The following is a 25135-nucleotide window of genomic DNA, read 5'->3' as shown; positions in this document are numbered from 1 at the left end:
TCATTTGCTTTGCAAAAATCTTTATTGCAGGACTTCCCTGATGGTGCAGTGATTAAGAATCCACCTGCCAATGCAGGGAACACGGGTTCGAGCCCTGGTCCGGGAAGATCCCACATGCCGCAGAGCAAATAAGCCTGTGCGCCACAACTACTGAGCCTGCGCTCTAAGATTGTGGCTCTAAGCCACAACTACTGAGCCCACATGCTGTAACTACTGAAGCCTGCGCGCCTAGAGCCCATGCTCCGCAACAAGAGAAGCCACTGCAATGAGAAACCCATGCACCACAACGAAGAGTAGCCCCCGCTCGCCACAACTAGAGAAAGCCTGCGCGCAGCAACGAAGACCCAATGCAGCCAAAAAAAAACTTTATGCAAAGAGATAATTTTTTCAACGTTAGCTCCGAATTTTATTTTGAAATGTTAGTCGGAACCTTCAGAAACTGAGCCTGAAGACCACTGTCCTTTCCTTCTGACCTAAGGAAAAACAGGCTCTGTAATGTCTTGCTTGACCACTGAGATGATGGCCACTTTCCCAAGGTCATCCCAGTACCTATTTAAAAAAACCACTAGGAAAATTGCCAGGTAGGTATTAAAATTTTTAAACTTTTTATATTTTACAGCTAGAAGACCCTCGGTGTTCAATTCACACCCTATCCCTTCATTTTAAAGACAAAAAGGTTGAGACACATATAATATTAAGCACATGACTATATGCATCTTAATTCTAATTTGAAGCACAAACCTAATCCAGTAAATTTTCTCGGTGAAGCAAGCAAGCCTCCCGTGGTGTTTTTTTTTTGGTTAATAACGTAACCACATATGTGTGATGAGAAAATAAGGACTTGTATCTACTGGAATACCCCTGCAGCTGAGAAGCCTCAAATAAATTCCAAATACTTTGTTAACTTTGAAAACAAAGCCCCCCCAAAAGGCAAGTTTAAAAAATAACATGCAATTATGTTTTTTAGTTTAACGTGGAAAATGATTATGAAAGAAAATTTGGAAAATACAAGATTTAAAATAGAAAGAGAAAAATGTTACCTTTAGTTATGTTATTTGAGTGACAGAAATATTAATACTTTAGAGATAATTCCTATCAGAAATGTTTATGCACAGATATTTCCTACAAAATTATAATCATACTCTAACATTTTGTGCTTTCCAGGATGTACATAAAGTACATAAAAAACTTGTCTTTCTGAATTATTCATTTTGAAAGACTGTCATTAGCATTTGTATTTGCAAAAATAAATCAATGTTAGGAGAAAGATGATTGGCCTGAGCTTCAATGACCTGCCAAACTAGTCTAAATTACAGACTGTGATCATGGAAGCCATTGTTTGCAATCCTACTCTTCCTTACAGGCTTTAAAACTATCTAGGGGGGCTTCCCTGGTGGCGCAGTGGTTGAGAGTCCGCCTGCCGATGCAGGGGACGCGGGTTCGTGCCCGGAAAGATCCCACATGCCGCGGAGCGGCTGGGCCCGTAAGCCATGGCCACTGAGCCTGCGCATCCGGAGCCTGTGCTCCGCAATGGGAGAGGCCACAACAGTGAGAGGCCCACATACTGCAAAACAAAACAAAACAAAAAAAACTGTCTAGGGGACTGTAGCTAATTCATGGGTATGAGAAGAGTAAGATAATCATGTAAACCAAAAATCCAAACACGAGGACAAAAATCTACTCCAAAATTCAGAACAGAATATCTTACTATAACAATTTTATGTTAATATATTTTCAAATAAAATGTCTGAATTCAGAACTATTCACATTTTGTCCATTTAATTTCATCTAGTCTCCTCATACTTCCATATCATCCCTGTGGGTATCTTAAAGAAAATTTCTTCTCACCTATAAAGACTTCATTATGCATCCCTAACTAAAAGATATTTATTTTGAAAAGATCACTTTTAAGGGCCTCCTTAATGAATGTCTGGTCCCATTTACAAATTTAGTTAAACACTCTATATTTATTAATATCAACAATTTCTTTTTAAGAACCACATTGTCTGATAATACACAAATCTTCCCATGCCTTTAATTTGCTCTTATCTAATAGATCTAAATTGTTTTTTTGGCCACTCTGCACGGATTGCAGGATCTTTGTTCCCTGACCAGGGATTGGATCCAGGCCCCCTGCAGTGGAAGTGCAAAGTCCTAACCACTAGACAGCCAGGGAATTCCCTAACAGATCTAATATTAAATTAAAACTATAAGCAAGGTGAATCTTCAGTGCTGTTAAATGCTCCAATATTGGACTCAAGTTTAGGAAGATATCAATCCAAGAGGATAACCCACGTTTGCGATGTGGGGATGTTAGGGACTGTCATAATGGTTAGAGGGTCACACCGGCATTCCATGGTGGAGGTGCTGAAGCCCTGCACTGCCTAAAATGGTCCAGAATAACACAGTTTTCTCACTCAAATGCCAGGAGTCCCCTCCAGTGAAGAACACGGCTCAAGGATCAGTCACTGTGCCATTGCTTTCTGTTCCCAAGCTTTAAAAGCATTATATATTTGGGGTTTTTTTCGTGTGACTTTTTTTTTTTTTTAACACCTTTAATGGAGTATAATTGCGTTACATTGTTGTGTTAGTTTCTGCTGTATAACAACGTGAATCAGCTATACGTATACATATATCCCCATATCCCCGCCCTCTTGCGTTTCCCTCCCACCCCAGGGCAAGGAGCCATGAGCACCCTGCATCTGACTCAAAGGGCTCTTAAACACCAGTGAGTCATTTCTTAGACCCTCAGAGAGCAGAGACTTACCTGCAGTTGTCAGACAAATCATTGACATTGAGCTATATGTGATACTCTGAGCTGGATACCTAAGCCTTGTAGATCTCCCTTCCTGTGTCTTTTGTTTTTTAATTTGATGTCATAACCACAGAGTCAAAACTAAATGAGGGATTGGTAGGACTTTAAATGAACAAAGACCATTAAAGCTTTGCCTGGGTTCTTCCTTCCACCCTGCAGAAAGCTAGTCCCTTTCTGGGGAATGAAGTAACTATGCCAATCGTGAATAACGTCTCTTTATCCTACCAGAGCAGTGACAGGCACCCAGATGACCTGGTAGAAGATGGTCAAGCCAGACTGTGATGGTGTCAACACAGTGGGTGGGGGAGGTAGTAAGTGGTGACCATTGGTGTGTGTCAGGGAGAATTTGTTCCAGCACACATACGAATGAATGTATTTCAGGCATTTCAGGCCTTGAAGATCTACATTGTAAGTTCCCAAGGGGAAGGTTGACAAAACACAGAGAAAGGCCTGTGTAAAGACACAGAAGGATGCAGAAAAGATGTGACTGTCATTTACACTTCCCTAAAAATACACAGCAGTGACAAGCTTCCTTCATTTTGGTTCCCAAAGTCTATACCTAACTATGGAGGCCAATACCAGTAAACATCCCCATTCCTGTCCTTCCAGCTAGCAATATGGTGCTTCCTCATAACCAAACCATAAGCACTCATGGACCGCCTTCCAAATTATCATCACAACCATATGACACCATTCATACTGTCTAGTTCCAGTCATCGCTGCCTCCCACCAGGACTCAAACAATGGTCCCCTAACTCATCTCTTGATGAGTACACTTGATTTCTTAAAATCAATTCTACATGGGAGCAGCCAGAGAGATGTTTTTCAGACATAATTTGTATCCCATTACTTTTATATTTAAAACCCTCCAGTGGTTTCCCCAAGAGCTTGGAATAAAACCCAAACACTTTACCCCATGGCTAAAAAGCACACCTGACCTGGCCCCTGCCTCCTCATCTTCACTCTCCCCATTGACCACAATGCTGCAGCCTCCTGGGGCCCTGTTCTGTTCCCAAACATGCCCAGCTCCTTTTCAGTCTTTAGCACTGTTTTCATGCTGTGGTCTCAGGACCACACAAGGACATGAGAGGGACGCTGGATACAACACAAGCAGTTATGATCCTACCCTAGAAAGAGGTGTATGGTGCAAATTTTAAAGTGTCGTGTAATACAGAAATTACTAAGAAGAAAGTTAGCAACTAACTTTAGGAGGGGAGGGGGATAAGATGGAGATGCAGCAGAATTTCATCTGGAAAATCAGGAGATAAAGACAAGAGCAGTTAGAGGATTTGGTTGAAGATGGCAAAGTAGAAGGACGTGCACTCACTCCCTCTTGTGAGAGCACAGGAATCACAATTAACTTCTAAACAATCATCGACAGGAAGACACTAGAACTCACCAAAAAATGATACCCCACATCCAAAGAGAGAAGACACAATGAGATGGTAGGAGGGGCACAATCATAATAAAATCAAATCCCATAATCATTGGGTGGGTGACACATAAACTGGAGAACAATTATACCACAAAAGTCCAGTCACTGGAGTGAAGGTTCTGAGCCCCACATCAGGCTTCCCAACCTGGGGGTCTGGCAACAGGAGGAGGAATTCCTAGAGGATCAGACTTTGAAGCCTAGCAGGATTTGATTGCAGGACTTCGACAGGACTGGGGGAAACAGAGCCTCCACTCTTTGAGGGCACACACGAAGTAGTGTGCGCATCACGACCCAGGGGGTAGGAGCAGTGACCCCATAGGAGACTGAACCAGACCTACCTGCTAGTGTTGGAGGGTCTCCTGCACAGGTGGGGGGTTTCTGTGGCTCACTGTGGGGACAAGGGCACTGGCATCAGAAGTTCTGGGAAGTACTACTTGGTATGGTCCCTCCCAGAGTCAACCATTAGCCCCAGCAAAGAGCCTATAGCCTCCAGTGCTGGGTCGCCTCAGGCCAAACAACCAACAGGGAGGCAACTCAGCCCCACTCATCAGCAGACAAGTGGATTACAGTTTTCCTGAGCTCTGCCCACCAGAACAACACCCAGCTCTACCCAGCACCAGTCCCTCCCATCAGGAAGCTTGCACAAGCTTCTTAGATAGCCTCATCCGCCAGAGGGCAGACAGCAGAGGCAAGAGGAACAACAATCCTGCAGCCTGTGAAACGAAAACCACATTCACAGAAAGACAGACAAAATGAAAAGGCAGGGGACTATGTACCAGATGAAGGAACAAGATAAAACCCCAGAAAAACAACTTAATGAAGTGGAGACAGGCTACCTTCCAGAGAAAGAATTCAGAATAATGATAGTGAAGACTATCAGGACCTCGGAAAAACAATGGAGGCAAAGATCGAGAAGATGCAAGAAATGTTTAACAAAGACCTAGAAGAATTAAAGAACAAACAAACAGAGATGAACAATACAATAACTGAAATGAAAACTACACTAGAAGGAATCAATAGCAGAATAACTGAGGCAGAAGAATGGATAAGTGACCTGGAAGACAGAATGGTGGAATTCATTGAGATGGAACAGAATAAAGAAAAAAACAATGAAAAGAAATGAAGACATTCTAAAAGATCTCTGGGACAATATTAAACAGACCAACATTCGCCTTATAGGGATCCCAGAAGGAGAAGAGAGAGAGAAAGGACCCAAGAATATATTTGAAGAGATTATAGTCGAAAATTTCCCTAACATAGGAAAGGAAATAGCCACCCAAGTCAAGGAACAACAGAGTCCCAGGCAAGATAAATCCAAGGAGAAAAATGCCGAGACACACAGTAATCAAACTGACGAAAATTAAAGATAAAGAAAAATTACTGACAGCAGCAAGGGAAAAATGAAAATAACATACAAGGGAACTCCCATAAGGTTAACAGCTGATTTCTCAGCAGAAATTCTACAAGCCAGAAGGGAGTGGCACAATATAGTTAAAGTGATGAAAGGGAAGAACCTACATCCAAGATTACTCTACCCGGCAAGGATCTCATTCAGATTCAATGGAGAAATCAAAAGGTTTACAGACAAGCAAAAGCTAAGAGAATTCAGTACCACCAAACCAGCTCTACAACAAATGCTAAAGGAACTTCTCTAAGTGGGAAAAACAAGAGAAGAAAAGGACCTACAAAAACAAACCCATAACAATTTAAAAAATGGTAACAGCAACATCCATATCGATAATTACCTTAAATGTGAATGGATTATGCTCCAACCAAAAGACACAGGCTCACTGAATGGATACAAAAACAAGACCCATATATATGCTGTCGACAAGAGACCCACTTCAGACCTAGGGACACATACAGACTGAAAGTGAGGGGATGGAAAAAGATATTCCATGCAAATGGAAATCAAAATAGAGCTGGAATAGTAATACTCACATCAAATAAAATAGACTTTAAAATAAAGAATGTTACAAGAGACAAGGAAGGACACTGCATAATGATCTAGGGATCAATCCAAGAAGAAGATATAACAATTATAAATATGTATGCACCCAACACAGAACCACCTCATACATAAGGCAACTGCTAGCAGCTCTAAAAGAGGAAATCCACAGTAACACAATAATAGTGGGGGACTTTAACACCTCACTTACGCCAATGGACAGACCATCCAGACAGAAAATTAATAAAGAAACACAAGCTTTAAATGATACAATAGACCAGACAGATTTAATTGATATTTATATGAGATGACATCCAAAAACAGCAGATTACACTTTCTTCTCAAGTGCACATGGAACATTCTCCAGGATAGATCATACCTTGGGTCACAAGTAAAGCCAGGGCAAATTTAAGAAAAATGAAATCATATCAAGCATGTTTTCCCACCGCAACACTATGAGATTAGAAATAAATTACAGAGAAAAAAACATGAGAAACACAAGCACATGGAGTTTAAACAATACGTTACTAAATAACCAAGAGATCACTGGAGAAATCAAAGAGGAAATCAAAAAATGCCTAGAGACAAATGACAATGAAAACATGATGATCCAAAACCTATGGGATGCAGCAAAAGCAGTTCTAAGAGGGAAGTGTACAGCAATACAAGCCTACCTCAAGAAAAAAGAAAAGACTCAAATAAACAATCTAACCTTACACCTAAAGGAACTAGAGAAAGAAGAACAAACAAAACGCAAAGTTAGCAGAAGGAAAGAAATCATAAAGATCAGAGCAAAAATAAATGAAACAGAAACAAAGAAAACATTAGCAAAGATCAATAAAACTAAAAGCTGGTTCTTTGAGAAGACAAACAAAACTGATAAACATTTAGCCAGTGATCAAGAAAAAGAGGGAGAGGACTCAATAAAATTAGAAATGAAAAAGGAGAAGTTACAACGGACACCACAGAAATACAAAGCATCATGAGAGACTACTACAAGCAGCTCTATGCCAATAAAATGGACAACCTGGAAGAAATGGACAAACTCTTAGAAAGGTATAACCTTCCAAGACTGAACCAGGAAGAAATAGAAAATATGAACAGACCAATCACAAGTAATGAAATTGAAACTGTGATTAAAAATCTTCCAACAAACAAAAGTCCATGACCAGATGGCTTCACAGGTGAATTCTATCAAACATTTAGAGAATAGCTAACACCCATCCTTCTCAATCTCTTCCAAAAAATTGCAGAGGAAGGAAAACTCCCAAACACATTCTACAAGGCCACCATCACCCTGATACCAAAACCAGACAAAGATATCACGAAAAAAGAAAATTTCAGACCAATATCACTGACGAATATAGATGCACAAATCCTCAGCAAACTACTAGCAAACAGAATCCAACAACACATTAAAAGGATCCTACACCATGATCAAATGGGATTTATCCCAGGGACACAAGGATTCTTCAATATACGCAAATCAATCAATGTGATATACCATACTAACAAATTGAAGAATAAAAACTATATGATCATCTCAATAGATGCAGAAAAAGCTTTCGACAAAATTCAACACCGACTTATGATTAAAAACTCTCTATGGGGGCTTCCCTGGTGGCGCAGTGGTTGAGTGTCCACCTGCCGATGCAGGGGACACGGGTTCATGCCCCAGACCAGGAAGATCCCACATGCTGCAGAGCGGCTGGGCCCGTGAGCCATGACCGCTGAGTCTGTGCGTCCGGAGCCTGTGCTCTGCAACGGGAGAGGCCACAACAGTGAGAGGCCCGCGTACCTCAAAAAAAAAAAAAAAAAAAACTCTCCAGAAAATGGGCATAGAGAAAATCTACCTCAACATAATAAAGGGCATATACGACAAACCCACGGCAAACATCATTCTCAATGGTGAAGAACTGAAAGCATTTCCTCTAAGATCAGGAATAAGACAAGGATGTCCACTCTCGCCATTATTATTCAACATAGTTTTGGAAGTCCTAGCCACGGCAAACAGAGAAGAAAAAGAAAGGAATACAAATTGGAAAAGAAAAACTGTCACTGTTTGCTGATGATATGAAACTATACATAGAGATTCCTAAAGATGCCACCAGAAAACTACTACAGCTCAACAATGAATTTGGTAAAGTTACAGGATACAAAATTAATGCAAAGAAGTTTCTTGCATTCCTATACACCAACAATGAAAAATCAGAAAGAGAAATAAGGAAACAATCTCATTCACCACTGCAACAAAAAGAATAAAATATCTAGGAATAAACCTACCTAAGGAGGTAAAAGACCTGTACTCAGAAAACTATAAGACACTGATTAAAGAAATCAAAGATGACACAAACAGATAGAGAGATATACCATGTTCTTGTATTGGAAGAACCAATATTGTGAAAATGACTATACTACCTAAAGCAATCTACAGTTTCAATTCAATCCCTATCAAATTACCAATGGCATTTTTTACAGAGCTAGACAAAAAATCTTAAAATTTGTATGGAGACACAAAAGAGCCCGAATAGCAAAAGCAATCTTGAGGGAAAAAAAGGAGTTGGGGGAATCAGACTCCCTGACTTCAGACTATGCTACGAAGCTACAGTAATCAAGACAATATGGTACTGGCACAAAAACAGAAACATAGATCAATGGAACAGGATAGAAAGCCCAGAGATAAACCCACGCACCTATGGTCAACTAATCTATGGCAAAGGAGGCAAGGATACACAATGGAGAAAAGACAGTCTCTTCAATAAGTGGTGCTGGGAAAAATGGACAGCTACATGTAAAAGAATGAAATTAGAACACTGCCTAACACCATACACAAAAATGAACTCAAGATGGATTAAAGACCTAAATGTAAGACCAGACACTATAAAACTCTTAGAGGAAAACATAGGAAGAACACTCTTTGACATAAATCACAAGATCTTTTTTGACCCACCTCCTAGAGTAATGAAAATAAAAACAAAACTAAACAAATGGGACCTAATGAAACTTAAAAGCTTTTGCACAGCAAAGAAACTATAAACAAGACGAGAAGACAACCCTCAGAATGGGAGAAAATATCTGCAAATGAATCAATGGACAAAGGATTACTCTCCAAAATATATAAATAGCTCATGCAACCCAATTTTAAAAAAACAAACAACCCAATCAAAAAATGGACAGAAGACCTAAATAGACATTTCTCCAAAGAGGACATACAGATGGCCAAGAAGCATATGAAAAGCTGCTCAGCATCACTAATTATTAGAAAATGCAAATCAAAACTACAATGAGCATCAGATGAATGGATAAAGAAGATGTGGCACATATATACAATGGAATATTACTCAGCCATAAAAAGAAACGAAACTGCACTATTTGTAATGAGTTGGATGGACCTAGAGTCTGTCATACAGAGTGAAGTAAGTCAGAAAGAGAAAGACAAATACCGTATGCTAACACATATATATGGAATTTAAGAAAAAAAAATGTCATGAAGAAGCTAGCGGTAAGACAGGAATAAAGACACAGACCTACTAGAGAATGGACTTGAGGATATGGGGAGGGGGAAGGGTAAGCTGTGACAAAGCGAGAGAGTGGCATGGACATATATACACTACCAGACGTAAGATAGACAGCTAGTGGGAAGCAGCCGCATAGCACAGGGAGATCAGCTCGGTGCTCTGTGACCACCTAGAGGGGTGGGATAGGGAGGGTGGGAGCGAGGGAGACGCAAGAGGGAAGAGATATGGGAACATATGTATATGTATAACTGATTCACTTGGTTATAAAGCACAAACTAACACACCATTGTAAAGCAAATATACTCCAATAAAGATGTTAAAAAAAAAAAAACTACAATGAGGTATCACCTCACACCAGTTAGAATGGGCATCATCAGAAAATCTACAAACAACAAATGCTGGAGAGGGTGTGGAGAAAAGGGAACACTCTTGCACTCTTGGTGGGAATGTAAATTGATACAGCCACTATGGAGAACAGTATGGAGGTTCCTTAAAAAACTAAAAATAGAATTACCATAGGACCCAGCAATCCCACTACTGGGCATATACCCAGAGAAAGCCATAATTCAAAAAGACACATGCACCCCAATGGTCACTGCAGCACTATTTACAATAGCCAGGTCATGGAAGCAACCCAAATGCCCATCGACAGATGAATGGATAAAGAAGATGTAGTACATATATACAATGGAATATTACTCAGCCATAAAAAGGAATGAAATATGGGTCATTTGTAGAGACACGGGTGAACTTAGAGACTGTCATACAGAGTGAAGTAAGTCAGAAAGAGAAAAACAAATATCGTGTATTAACGCATATATGTGGAATCTAGAAAAATAGTACAGATCAACCGGTTTGCAGGGCAGAAATAGAGACACAGACGTAGAGAACAAAAATATGGACACCGAGGGGGGAAAGCAGGGTGGGGGTGGGGGGGTGGGATGAATTGGGAGATTGGGATTGACACGTATACACTAATATGTATAAAATAGATAACTAATAAGAAACTGCTGTATAAATAAAATTTTTTTAAAAAGCAGTTAAAACTGAATTACATAAAGGAGAGGAGGACCTAACAGAATAGCATTAAAGTCACCTAACAGAATAGCATTAAAGTCATGCCTGCCGATTCAGGGGACACGGGTTCGTGCCCTGGTCCGGGAAGATCCCACATGCCGCGGAGCGGCCGGGCCCGTGAGCCATGGCCGCTGAGCCTGCGCGTCCGGAGCCTGTGCTCCGCAACGGGAGAGGCCACAAGAGTGAGAGGTCCACGTTCCGCAAAAAAAAAAAAAAAAAAAAAAAAAAAAGTCACCCATAGAACCAATTAGGGAGATAAACAAATGTCTTAGGGGAGCTAAAGAAATGTAAAATCCAGCTAAGCAGAGAAGGAGTTAGCTACAATCTTAGTGGGGGTTACAAACAAAATCGGAACAGTTAGGTCAAGATGTCTCTTGAACCCAAAGACTGTGCATTGTGAAATGAGCCCCATTTGGAGAGTCCAGACCAGAGCTGACCGTAGGGAGACAGTAAGGAAAAGGATGGCCCCTGTGTGTTCATCACTGGTATGAGAATTGCCCTGGATGCCCAGGTCTTGTAAGACAGCCGAAAATCTCTCTTGCAGAAACAACCTTGGTCCTCTGAGCACCAGATCTAATTCATTTGGGTCAAGAACTGCAATTAGCTAGAGATAATAGAGCTCTTCCCTTAGTGGGATGAGTCTTGTAACCCAGAAAGAGATGGAGCCAGATAAGGAGATGATGCTACAATGACAGAGATCTGAGCCCTGGGACTGTCACTTGGCATCTGGGTTAGGCTGATCTGAGCGTGTTTGTGTGCAAAGAAGGTGTCACAATGGAGAAAGTGTGGTGCATGAGAGCAATTATCAGACTTAGGATTCCAATTAAAACGTTTAGTTGAGAAATTTATTTTTTTTGATGAATTTTAAGTTGAAAGACAGGGCTAAGGCAACACACATTGAGATGTTTGACAGGGCTTGAGAATCACTATAATTTCTTAGTTTAATTTTTATAAGGAAACAAACACAAAGGATAATTTCAGATAGCCCTCCCTGTGTGTAATAGCCACTCTAGGATATCAAAATGTACTTACACTACTGCACTGTACACTTAAAAATGGTTACAATGGTAAGTTTTATGTTATGTTTATTTTACCACAATTTAAAAATTGTAAATTTTATGCATTGTATATTTTACCACAATTTAAAAATACATTAAAACTTCTGGAAGAACTCTAATAATAGAAACAAAACAAAACAAAACCTCAGCCCTAATGGCCCACCATCACTTTGCATCGGCTGTTCCCTCTGACCCTGCGCCCTTCCGTGGCCACCCCGTCCCATTAGTCAGGTCTCCACTGAGAAGTCACCTGCTCAGACCTTGTGCCTCTTTCCCTCCCTTATTCTTCATCTTATCACTTACCTCTACTCAACAACACACACATCTACTGGTTACCTCCCCACCTAGAAGGTGACGCCATGGGATCAAGGCTTCAGTCCCTGGAGCCTCCTGTGGTCCCCCCAGGGCTCCTGCATGCTCCATTACAACATATTTATCATTACCTGAAATGATAATCTTTCTTGGTTCCCTTTGGAGACCCTAAACTCCCTGAGAATCAGGACTTTGTCTTGTTAATCGCTGAATCCTCGGCACTTAAACATTTCCTGGCACAAGTGAACTAACTTGCTTAAAGCTTTTCCCCTAACATCAATTATATCTTTCAAGTTAGATTTAGCTTCTCCCTAAGCAATAATACCCAGAACAGCATGGGTGAAATGTGCCAGTTACTCTTCTTCCTAATGCCCGTTAAAGTAAATGCATAGCTATTAAAATAAAAAAAAGTTATCTCAAAAATGTGCTATCGAAAATCACCTTGCGCTCTGCAGTGGCCTGAATTCCAATCTGGGAAAACACAATGGAGCAGTTGCCCTGCTGAAGGGCCCCTCCTTCCCCTGCTTCCTCAGCCAGACTGCCATGGGTGGAACTATGCTGACCCTCTTCTGAATTTCAGCCTTGCTTCTCCAACTAGCATTCAGCACCTTTGACAGTTCCCTGCAATAGGCATCAACAGATCTGAAACAGAACTCCTTTCTCCTGCCAAAGCCCCTATCCAAGTTTAATTCCTTAGGTCAGTGGTTCTGCACCAGGTGACTCTCTCCCCAGGGAACATTTGACAACGTCTGGAGACATTGTTTGTTGTCACACCCCTTGGGATGCTTCTAGCATCTAGTGCATAGAAGTCAGGGACGCTGCTAAACACCCTACAATACACAAGGCAGTTCCCTACAGCAAGAGTTATCCAGCCCCAAATATCCCTAATGCAGAGTTGAGAAACCCCAGTTTAGGTCAATGAGACCTTGGTCCTTCAGACTAAAAACCCTTGCTTTTAACCCAATGCCTCTTATCTGCCCTTAAACAGATGCTGCTGATCCTTTATAAAACAGGGAAACAACACCTTCAGAACATTTTGAAAAATCAGAATCCTCAGAAACATTTATAACTCCTAGCAAGTTAAAGACCATTTTAAAATAAATTATTTGACTCTAAAAACTTTAAGGTACTGAAGAATTTATAATTTTGATATTCGATTCATAAGTAAAATAACTGCTTCAAAAACAGATGTTATGGGACTTGCTGATCTCTTAGGGAATCACAGAGGTTTTATTGTCTCTTTGGAGAACATTCTTGTATAACAAAAAAGATGTAAGTAAAATTGTGCCTCGGGATACATATGTCTTTCAAAGACATATGGGACAATTGAGAAAGCTCTAGACTGAGGCTCAGTGCTTTTAAAGCAGTCTGACCATGAGAAATGGTGTCAGATGAAATAAAGTGCATGTGCTAGTGAGTGAAGCCTGCCAGATGGAGAAGATGACTTGACACCTTTAAGGAAATGCATTGAACCAAATCATTCATTCAGTGGGTACATTACCGGATTATCTTTGGTCTAATGTAGCCTGGGAGTATTTAATTTTACACTATTTTGTATTTAAGTATAAAATATGATTAAAATTTACCAGTGTATATGAAGAGAAAAAATAGCTATGTTTTCCTGTGAATATCAGAACGGTTTGGAGAAAACCCCATCCTAGTGGTGTCTCTTGATTGATAGCAATATAACAAAAAGCTATATCCCTCAGCACCCCCAAATCACTATGGACTGGCTGTACTCTTCAAATGAAGGTAAACCTTGCAGAGTTCAATGGCAAATTACGTGAAATGTAAACAAAGTTGGCTAAATGAGTCAAGGCAATCGATCAGTTGTTTTTCTAAACATTCTCTGAAACGACGGTTTTTGTGTATGATCTTTACTTTATGATTTCTCTCCTGAAACAAAAAGTCACTTTAACTCTGTGAGGCAGAATCTAATTGTTTCTTTGCAGAGCTGTCCTGAAAGCTTCCAAGATGGGAACTGTGGTGAGAGCTATTTTTCATATTCCTGGGCTTTTAATAGCCTGGCCTGTGCAGTGAGGAGAAACGCTGGATTTGTACTGAAAGCCTGATGCCACCGACAGAGCCCACCAGCCTCGGCTCTCACCCTGGGGGGATCAGAGCAGACGGCGGGGGCCTCAGCTGCTGCTGTAGAGATGAAGTGCCTAATATTAGCACAATGAAGCAAGCAATAACTGGCCAGAATCTGTGCTCCATCGAGACATTCAGTCTCAGAGGAATCCAGTTCCAGAGCAAGGAAGGCAGAAATTATTTAACAGACAAAAAAAAAAAACTAGTAAGATCTGCTGGCAGGGGCAAAACAAACACATCTGAGCAAATGCAAACATCATTTTAAAACCAAAGGCAAAAAAAGGAAGACATAGGAGGCCCATCTGCAGAAGGCAATCAATAAAATATAATTAAAATGGGAATATGCGATAGAAAAGCATGAAAGAAAGCTGACGTTCAGCAGCATTAGAAAAATTAACCTCGAGGTTAGGAGAAAAAAAAAAAAAGTAACCACATCTAATAAGCACAGAGGCAAGAGGCACAGTGGAAAGGACAGTGGTTTGGAGAGTCAGAGGTCTGGGATGGTGAAGCAACGATCAGCTGAGTGACAGCATCAATGCATTGACTTTGACCTTCATTCCCCTCATGGGTGAAATGGGGATAAAGATCACACCTGGCTCCCAAGAGCGCTGTAATGAATGAGATCAACCCCAAGTAGCAGGAGCCATTTCTTTCAAGTGCGCCCTTGAATCCATAATAGCTTGCACCATGCCCGGCACATTGTAGGTGGCTCGGTATTTTTGAATGAATGAATAACTTAGGATTTTAACACTGCCGAGCATTATGCCAATATTGTTTGATCTCTCAGTTTTTAACAGGCAGTTGAGAGCAGTGGTTCTCCAAGTGTGGTCCCCAGAGCATCACCTGGGAACTCACCATAAATGCAAATTCACCAGCATCATCCCAGACCTACAGAATCAGAGACTCTGGGGGTGGGCCCAGCAATTTGAGTTTTAAGAAGCCCTCCAGGTGATTCTGACACACGGTCCGTGCTACAGTTTGAGAACCACCGATCTGGAAAAGTAGCAGCAAACATTTTCTTTTAACATTAATATTATTCATTTAAGAGTTACACATCTCATGCAGATAACAAAGGAAAAAGATCAGAGCGTGAAAGTCAAATACTGTATCACATCAAAAAGCCTTTATTGGCTGCATGTTGACACATGTTTTTTCTTTTCATGAGTGGGAGAGCCCCTAGGTTCAATTACTGTACCTATCACTGCATAGCTTCCAGATCTACTTTCCTATTCTTTAAGAGCATGTGTTGGTGATTTCTGGCCCCAGCCCCAAGCCAGGGACACTGTGGGTACTCGTTATAAAGTAATTAATGCATAAGCACCATGCATTGCTATTTTTAAATAGTCTCTTTCATTCCATTTCCCTAGAACCCAAATAAGAAGTATTAATTGAGATATTAATATAGGCCAGACTATATATGACACCTGTGTCTCCTAATCTAGTGATTACAATGGGGGAGAGATTTCAAGTAAGATCCTTTCATTAAGTATGTTCTGAGAAATTGAAATCAGAAGGGAGAAGACATTAAATTAATCAAAAACTTATACCATGGGGCAGACAAGGTAAGGAATTGCCTTAAAGATATTTATCGGTTGAATTCTAAGCTTGTGTAATAACCCAGACTATAGAGGAGGTGTTCATTCATTTTTTCAGAAAGATATTTTGTGGGGTGAACATTCACAAATGGAGAATCTAAAAGATGTTTAGAAACAGTTCCTACCTGCAGGGAGCTTACTCCAGATGAGGAGAGAAGACACATTCACAGGAAACAATTAGACACAGTGGGAGCAAAAGCCAGGAAGTAGTACCGAGTCAGGCACATTCAGTGTCACGCGAGGCTGGGTTGCCTGGAGTGGGCGGGGGGGAAGGCTGGGGCTGGGGCAAGCCGTGACAGCCTCAGATCCACGTGCTGAGGAGCTGGGGTCCCCAGCATGGTGCCTTTGAAGGTTTCTGAACAGAGCGCAGCCATGCCGAAGCAGGGTTGTAGCATGGTTCCTTCTTGTTTGCTTTAACTTAGGGGGAGAGCTTAAGACTTTCCCCGCTTCTACTTGGAAACAGGGGCCTCTGGTCTGGACAGAATGAGGGCCAAAGGGGCAGGCAAAACAGGGCGTAGGAGGATGGGTACAGCCTCTGGGAGAGACAGAGAACTGAAGCTCAGATCCTTCTCATCGGCTTCCTCTTACTTGTGTTTAGAAGCTACAAACCGGTGCCCTTTATGCATCACCTATTCTGAGCCAGGCGTATGTACGTGTGGATGCAGATGTGTGCTTGTGTGTGTAAGTGTGTGTGTGTGCATGTGTATGTGTATACATACATGTTTGCATGTGTGTGTATGTTTGCATATGCACATGTACGTGTGTGCATGTTCTCTTCAACCCCTACAAGGGCGATACCATTATTCCATTTTACAGACAAGAAAACTTGGGCTCAGAGAAACTTAATCGGTGAGTGACTCTGCCTGGAGTTAAACCCAGGACCGCAGACCCCAAACCCCACACTCGTTCCTCCTCACATGTCTTTTCTCACCTCTTCATGAGGCTTGTTGGGAAAGACCGTAAGAGCCAGGCCAGCCTTGAGGCAGGGAACGTGGCAGGGAGCCGCTCAGGCCCAGCTCTCCTGGGTCTTAGGAGAGAAGGAAAGGATGTCCTAAGGGTCCCACGTGATTCAAGTTGGCTTCCCAGAGAGGGAGCCCACAGACGGGACCGAGGCCACATCTCCGGCCACAGGAAGTAGTGGAAGTGCTCCGTGCAGGGCATCTGACTCTTGGCTTCACAAAAACAACAACAATAAGAGCCACTGACATTCACTGAGCACTCACTGCACACCAGGGACCCTTCTGAGCGCACCGCATGCATCACTTAACCACTGCATTGTGGGGCTGCGGACTCTGTCACCCACCCCGATTTACAGAGAGAAAGCTGAGACCCAGTGACGTTAGTTTCCCCAGAGTCACACAGAGGATGAGTAGTGAGAGGAGGCTTTGCCCTTGGCTCGGCTGGGCTCCAGTCCTGGGCTTCTGGAATACTGCACTGCAGTCGTAAGCAAGGCAGCGTGGATGGTGGTCAGGGTGACCGGCTCACCACAGTCATTCAGGCAGCAGATGACAAGGCTTGAATCAGGGCACTGGCGATGGAAGAGGAAACAGCGTGCAGGGGCAGATGGGGAATCATCGTAAACAGAGCAAACCTGGAGACGGTCCAGAAATAAACAAGACGGGGGAGTCAACAGGCAGGACTGAGCCTCCAGCCTGAGAGATGAAGGCAGTGACGGCACAGCTGATAGAAACAGGAGCCAGTCGAAGACAGCCAGGCTTGAAAGCATGTGTGGGAGGCAGAGGGAGGGGAGTCTGGGGGTGAGTCTCAGGAGGGGCTGAGGGTCAGCAGAGCATCACGCTGAGCCCAGTGAAAGTGCTGGGGCTGAGGGGACCCCGGAGGCTGAAAGGAAGGGTCTGGAAGCCATTCACTTAGAGGTGACATCTCAGAATGAGTGATTGCTGGCCCAGGCAGGGAAAGGCAGCTGAAGGGGGTAAGGACTGAGCTCTAGAGATGGAACCGGGCACAGAAGGTGGGAGGAGGGCTGGAGAGGTCCAAGGAGAACGGACGCAGGGCAGTGCTCTGTAAGCCAGGCGAGAAGGGCTGCTAGAGAGACACGAGGACTAAGAAAAAGCCCTGAAAATCAGTGAGAAGCACATCACCAATGACACTGGAGAAGAAGATTCATGATATGAAGAGAAAGAAAGTTTAAATAAATGGGTAGAAAATTACTGATTGGACAAAGAGCCGTGATGAAGAGGAGGAGGAAGCTGAGCAGACAGAGCGGCCGCAAAGGCCTTACAAAATCATTGCTTGTTTGAGGGACCGGTTTTTTTTTTTGATGTGGATCTTTTTTTTTTTTGCGGTATGTGGGCCTTTCACTGTTGTGGCCTCTCCTGTTGCGGAGCACAGGCTCCGGAAGCGCAGGCTCAGCAGCCATGGCTCACGGGTCCAGCCGCTCCGCGGCATGTGGGATCTTCCCGGACCGGGCCACGAACCCGTGTCCCCTGCATTGGCAGGCGGACTCTCAACCACTGCGCCACCAGGGAAGCCCGATGTGGACCATTTTAAAGTCTTTATTGAATTGGTTACCATATTGTTTCTGTTTTATGTCTAGGTTTTTTGGCCACGAGATATGTGGGATCCCAGCTCCCCAACCAGGGATAGAACATGAACCCCCTGCATGGGAAGGCAAAGTCCCAACCACTGGGCTGCCAGGGAAGCCCATGAGTGACCGGTTTTAACTGAGACCTCCGGAGGCTGGGAAGGAAATGGGGGACAGGGAGGCGGGGATGGCAGGGAGAGGAAGACCGAAAAGTTTGGAAGCATAAGCTCGTCCTTTGGAGAAGGATGAGCATAAGAGGGTGGGTTCCCAGCAGCGTTATTCACAGCAGCCAAAAGGCAGAAACAACCCACATTCTGTCAGTGGATAAAGGAAAAACAAAATGTGGTGTCTCCATGCAATGGAATATTACTTGGGCATCAAAAGGAGTGAAATACCGACACATGCTCGACATGGATGAACCTGAAAACGTGATGCTGAGGCAAAGAAGCCAGTCACAAAGGGCCACATATCATATTTTTCGACTTATATGAAATGTCCAGCATAGGCAAATCTATAGAGACAGAAAGTAGATCAGTGGTTACCTAGGCTGCAGTGTGTGTGTGTGTGTGTGTGTGTGTGTGTGTGTGTGTGTGTGGCAGGTTCAGAGTGCCAGCTAAAGGGGAAAGGGCTGCTGTTAGGGTGATGAACATGTTCTAAAATTGACTGTGGTGACAGTTAACACAACTCTGTGAATATATTTTAAAGACCATTGACTTGCCTGTTTCGATGGTATGTGGATTATATCTCAATAAAACTGCTATTTTAAAAAAAGCTTTGGCATCATCCACAACTAGCCACGGCCACTCACACCTCACATTCAGTCCACCAGAAGTGTCATCAGCAATCCCTTCAAATACACCCTGAATCCCAAACTCCCCACTTCCAGTACCATGGTGATCCAGCCAGCACTCTCTCTCTTTGCCAGAGAGTAAATGGCCTCCTGACTGGTTTCCCAATTTTCCTTCCCTATGTGTATTCTCCTTCAAGAGGAAAATCAGAGGGCCCACCCCAGTTCACACCCTCCAATGGCTTCCTGTCACTCTCGGGATAAAATCCCTGTCCTGCCCACATGGTCTGGTCCCAGCCAAGCGTCATCACTGGTTCTCTTAGGCTCTGTGCCCTTCACACACTCCTGGCATATTCCGGCCTCAGGACCTCTGCATGTGCTATTCCCTCTGCCATTCACACTGTTCACAAGCTCATTTTATTCATTTTGGTCAGGTCTCTACACAAGCATTTCCCCTTCAAATAGGCCTCACGTAATCCCCCTGTCTACAATCATACTCCCAGTTCTTTATCTCTTTCCTGTATTTTATTTCTCTTCCTAGCATCTATCACCATGATGCGTTCCCTTGACCACACACACACACACACACACACACACACACCAAAGAACACACACGTGCATACTGTTGACTCATCCCCTCACTAACACACCACCTCTATGAACACAGGGTCTTTGCTACTTCACAGTGGGGTTCTTAGCACTTAGAAAATACCCAGCACGTAGTGGACACTTGACAAATGACTGTTGAATGCATCAGTGATCCTCACAACAAGCCCTTATTTTAAAGATGAGGAAACCCAAGAGAGGTGCGGAGGGCGATTCAAGGTCGCACAGTTAGTAAGTAGAAGAGACTGGATCCAAGGCCGGCCACACTACAGTTCTGTTTTGACCCCTGGACTCAACTGGCACTCTCTCTGCGTCACGGTCCATGCAGTCATAGCCCGCCAGAGATGCCCATACCTCCCGCTCTACTCATAACTAGTGGAAAATTCACAGACCATGAGAATGTTGCAGTAAACACACTTTGACCCAAAGATGGACACAGCGTGAAGAAGCCTGACTTTCCCCGTGAGCTTATAGACCTTGGTCACATCCTCCACCCTCATGCAGTCATCATTACCGCCCCCGCCACTGCACGTACAGAGGCAGTTCCGAGGTTCCTTCCATTCTGAAACTGAACTAACCCATTTCTTCAAACCTGCACTCATCTGCCACTGGACTCACCCTTCGAGCTGAGCGAGACTGGGTGTAGGGACTCTGCAAATTCTACTCGGGATTCACCTCCAGGAGGAGCTGACCCATTTCTAACTCACGCTCAAAGGCACCTTGATGCTAATTTGAGCCACACCCAGTGTTTAAAATAGTAAAGCTGGGATGGGAACACAGGCTGCACTCCCCTGACCTCAGAAATGATGAGTTTTAAAAACAGGCTGAAATCAACAATTAGCTGGAACAACGAAGTGCTCTGAAGCTGAGAAGTGCTTCGTATGATACATAATATTTTGGCAGTGGTGGTTCTGAACATGCATCACAGCTATTCTTTTCAGAAAAAGTAATAGCTCCTTGGAGGAAAAATTACACTCTTGAAATTAGAAGGCTTTTATAAAATAAATCCTGATTAAAGAAGTTAAATTCCACGTTTACTGTGAGCAAAGCACAAGGCGTGGCACTGACAGGGGATGGAGAAATAAAGAGTCATGTAACACAGCAGTGCCGCCCTCAGGCCAGCCCCAATCTGATGTGGAAAGGAAAAAAAATGCACGTGCTACAGGGAGAAGCCTGGGGAGAGAAGGCAGAGAGGGGAGTTAAGGGAATCCAGTCCTCGATATACATCTGGATGCCTCGGATGGAATTTCATCTTATTCTATTCATTCATTTATTCAATGAATCTTTATTGAGCACCTACTAGGTGCCATGGCTAAGTACTGGAGACATGTGTCAACAGAATTGGAGCTTGTTTTCTCATTTAATACTCATAACCAGCCGTGACGAGGGCTGTTGCCAAGTCCCTGCAAAGTCAAAGAAGCAGGCCCAGAGAGGTTGTGCAACTTGCCTAAGGAGCCCAGCTAGAAAACGGTAAGGATGGAAGCAGGTTGAGACTGCTGGCTCCAGAGGCTGTGGTCAAGTGGGACGGGTAGTGGTCTAGACGGGACCAGGTCTTCTGACTCTGGCACCTGGGGTCGTGTAACCTCAGGGAGCAAGCAGGGTCTCCAGGAAGTTCATTCTGAACTGGACAGTATGATAGTGGGGTGATGGGAAACAGCCCACATTTAAGTTCTCACTGTGTGAGATTTATCCTTGTGATCAGGACATTCTGACTCCAGAGCCTGTGCTATTAAATTGTGTTATAATTTTTAAAAATAATATAAAAGAGACCTTTCTAATTCTGTTCTGCACACTAACTGTGCCACTAACGTCATCTTTAGAGCAGTCTGTATTTGCCACTCACTGATTCTCACATCCTGCCCATCCATATCCGGTCACCTGGTCACTGCCAACCAGCGTCGCTTGGGAAGCTTCTAGGCCACGTGAAAACCGAGCGGCTATGACTATCTCCATATATGGTGTTGCCCTTCAGTGTGTCTGGTAACTCCCAGCCACCTTCCCTTGCTTCTGTCCCCGTATGAAGTCTTTTAGGGAGACCTCAAAGCTTTTGAGGCACCCTTATCACATCAGTGTAAACAGGAGGCCACCAATGGTTTGGACAAACCTGTTGCCAAAGTCAATAACCTCCTCTTAGATTCATCCGCGGTATTTGGTGCTACTGACAGCCCCCTTCTTTTTGAAAGTATTGCCAAAAATTCCAAGAAAACTATCAATCACCCTTGATAAAAATTTCCTCCCAAAACAGAAATTGGATTGACCATAATCTATAATTCATCTTATATTGTGCAACACATGTACATGACACATCAGTGTTTTACTATTTAAAAAAAAAAGTCACCTCCTGCTTCCAAGAAATTGTAGTAAAAATCAAAACGGAAACTACAGCAGAGAGTTTATTACTTAATTCACTCAACCTCCAACACACCACATTCATATATTTCTGGATTACCGATGACTCAAAAGTCCTCTTTGTAGTGGCATTTGATGTAGAAATTAAAGCAAAACATCAACATATTAGCAAATCTGGAGCAGAAGCTTCTTTGCTGAAAATAATATTTTTCCTTTCCAAGAAACGTTCTCTTCTCGAGAGAAATGAGTGTTGCATCAAGACAACATCTCTGTGAAGACTTGTGGAAGTTTTGTTCTCTGGTGACAAGAACCTGGCTTGAATTCATTCATTCGTCAAACAAGATCATGTCTCATGATCAGACTTGCAAACATGAAAGCACAGTGATAAATTTTCAACAGGAAGCACACTTCCCACTGCTAGAGAGTTCTTAGGCACATATCTGGAGCTTCAGAGGTCAATTAATTGATGTTAATTAACCTGGAAACAGTTCTTCCCATAGCTTTCCTATGGGAACATAAGCTTTTCAAGGACATTCAGAACTCAACTAAATAGAAAATGCCTCTTTTCAAGCATCCAGTCCCCGCTTTGGGGCAAAATGGCCTAGTATTTCTCCACTTACGGAGAGTCCTGTTTGATATGAGAAAGTTGAAAGCATGACATGGTTTTGAATCACATGTTTGTACCAGGAGAGTCCTCAGCTCGCAGTGCGGCTACACACACAGGACAAGAGTGTAATAAAATGACCAAGAACATGGGCTTGGGAGCCCAGCGGAGGAGCTGGGTTCAAACCTCAGCCCCAACAGTTATGGGCACATGCACCTGGCACGGCGGAGACCATGTTCGCCACACCGACTCCTCTTCCCAGGCAAAACCTCTAGGGACCAAGGGACCAAATTCTGGCAAACGGCATGTGGCGGAAGCGACATAACGACACGTCCAGGCACTCGTCTCAGAGCATCACACAAGACCCTCCAGATCCCTGAGTTACCACCTGGAGGCCAAGTGCCTTCATCCAACTACGACACAGCAGAAACTTAACCTTTGCTTGGAAGCCACTGAGATTTGGGGATTGGTGTGTGACGACAGTCGAGCGTCCCTCTAATATTCTTGGCCAAGTTACAAAATCCCCTGTGCCTCAGATTTCTCCTCTACGAAAATGGGATAATTTAGAGTGTTTAACTGGGAGATTGTTCTAAAGCGCAGCCTCGGAAGGCACTTAGCACAGCCCTGGCACGTGGTTACACTGAATACACACTAGCTGTTAGCGTGTGCACGCGTCTGTGTGTACGTGTGCATGTGTGTGTGTACTACAGTAAAAAGCAGGTGGAGAGGGACTTCCCTGACAGTCCAGTGGTTTAGGACCCCGGGCTTCCACTGCAGGGGGTGCGGGTTTGATCCCTGGTCTGGGAACTAAGATCCCACATGCTGTGGAGTGCAGCCAAAGAAAAAAAATGTTAAGAAGGAAAAAGAAGCAGATGGAGAGACAGAGCTAGATGCTCTATAAAAGGGGAAAAAAGGGCTGTTCCCACAGGACGTGGGAACTGATAAAGTAGAAACCGGCCTAAGAGAACTGCAGGAACAAGTCAGGAGGTAGCTGAGCAAAGAGACAGCTAGGCACCAGATTTCCTAGATCTCTTCTACCTCTGCTTGGGATGTCCTAGAGCATGAGGAAAAATGGAGGCTACGGGGGAAGGAATCCCACAGCCCCAGTTCCAGGAAAGGCCAGTGAAGTTGCTACTGGAGGTCAGAGAGACCCTGATAGAAACAGGATGGCTGAGAGACCCCAGCCGATGTGAGGTCACCTTTGGATAAAGTAGAAGGTGAGAGAGATGAAGACAGAGCTACAGATTCAAGGAGAGCAGAAAAGATTTTAAATAGCTGCTGTGGTTCTCTAGCTGCTTTACATTTCTATTAAACAAGGAAGAATTTCTTTTATGTGCTAGGGTTTTCTCACAGATGCACAACTGTATGCAAACTCTATGCCATTCAAGAACCAGAAAACAGCATGATGTAAATGTCAGCGGAGATTATGTAAAGTTGTTTAAACTGTGACCAGTATACAAAGGTATGTATCTCTAAAATGAAACTGTATGTTATTTCATGAAAACTGGATAGATTTAAACCTGTAATATTCAGGAAATTGAAGAACAACTGTTAGAAAGTCGTTTATTAAAACAATAGCAACTTACAAATGTGGTGTTATAGTTTTGTTGTTTTGATAGAAGAAATAAAAGATGATCACTTTGTAAATCAAGATCTGTTTGCCGTATCTCAGCTTCCAGCACCGTTCTAATGAACTTACTGGAAATCACCAAACTGTCCCTGAGTCTAATTATCAAAATCCAATTCTTAGAGTGCAACTCTCTGTTCCTGAAGCTAACTGAAAGCCAAAGTACTATTTTTATTGTTACTGTTGTTATTAGAAGAACCAAGGAGGATGCTGTATGTCTATATGTGCCACCTGGAGACACCCAGAAAAAGCCAGGAGGTGCTATCCACGTGGAGGATATTAAATCATCTTAGATGACAGAGGTGAAATTCTTCTCCCCACTAATAAGCAAAAAATAATTTACAGTGCTTCTGGAAATTTCAAATCAATGGTTAAACACTGACAGTGCAGAAATGCCTAAAATGAGAGTAAGCACAGTTAAAAATGTATAAAGTATCCAGTCATTCCAAATTCTAGCAGCTGCTTTCTAGGGAAGGGGGCACAGTGTAAAGGTTTCATATACTACGTACTTAAAGAAATGGAGTATCTCTGAAGAAGAAAAATAAAGTTAGAGTAAAAGATAAAATATCCCAATTTCAAACCATAGATACAAAAATCAAATTCATAGTAATTAAATACTTCGCTGAAAATCAAAAATTTCAAATGCCTGGTAGAAAATATACTTGAATATCTTTTAGATCTTTAGGAAGGAAAATATTTTCTTAAAGAGGACATAAAAGGGGGCTTCCCTGGTGGCGCAGTGGTTGAGAGTCCGCCTGCCGATGCAGGGGA

The 25135-nt window shown here is 42.9% G+C and overlaps 1 protein-coding gene across 1 annotated transcript in view; it reads right to left on the bottom strand.

Moving 5' to 3' along the window:
- Positions 1–25135, bottom strand: part of DNER (delta/notch like EGF repeat containing) — a 321811-nt gene that overhangs the window by 96215 nt on the left and 200461 nt on the right. The gene's annotated exons all lie outside the window — the stretch shown is intronic.

This window comes from Aethalodelphis obliquidens, unplaced genomic scaffold (assembly GCF_003676395.1).
Source record: "Aethalodelphis obliquidens isolate GAN/ISIS:26980383/991018 unplaced genomic scaffold, ASM367639v1 scaffold2, whole genome shotgun sequence".
NCBI lineage: Eukaryota > Metazoa > Chordata > Mammalia > Artiodactyla > Delphinidae > Aethalodelphis > Aethalodelphis obliquidens.
The sequence above is the reverse complement of the archived record's forward strand: the minus strand, read 5'-3'. Positions and strand labels throughout refer to the sequence as shown.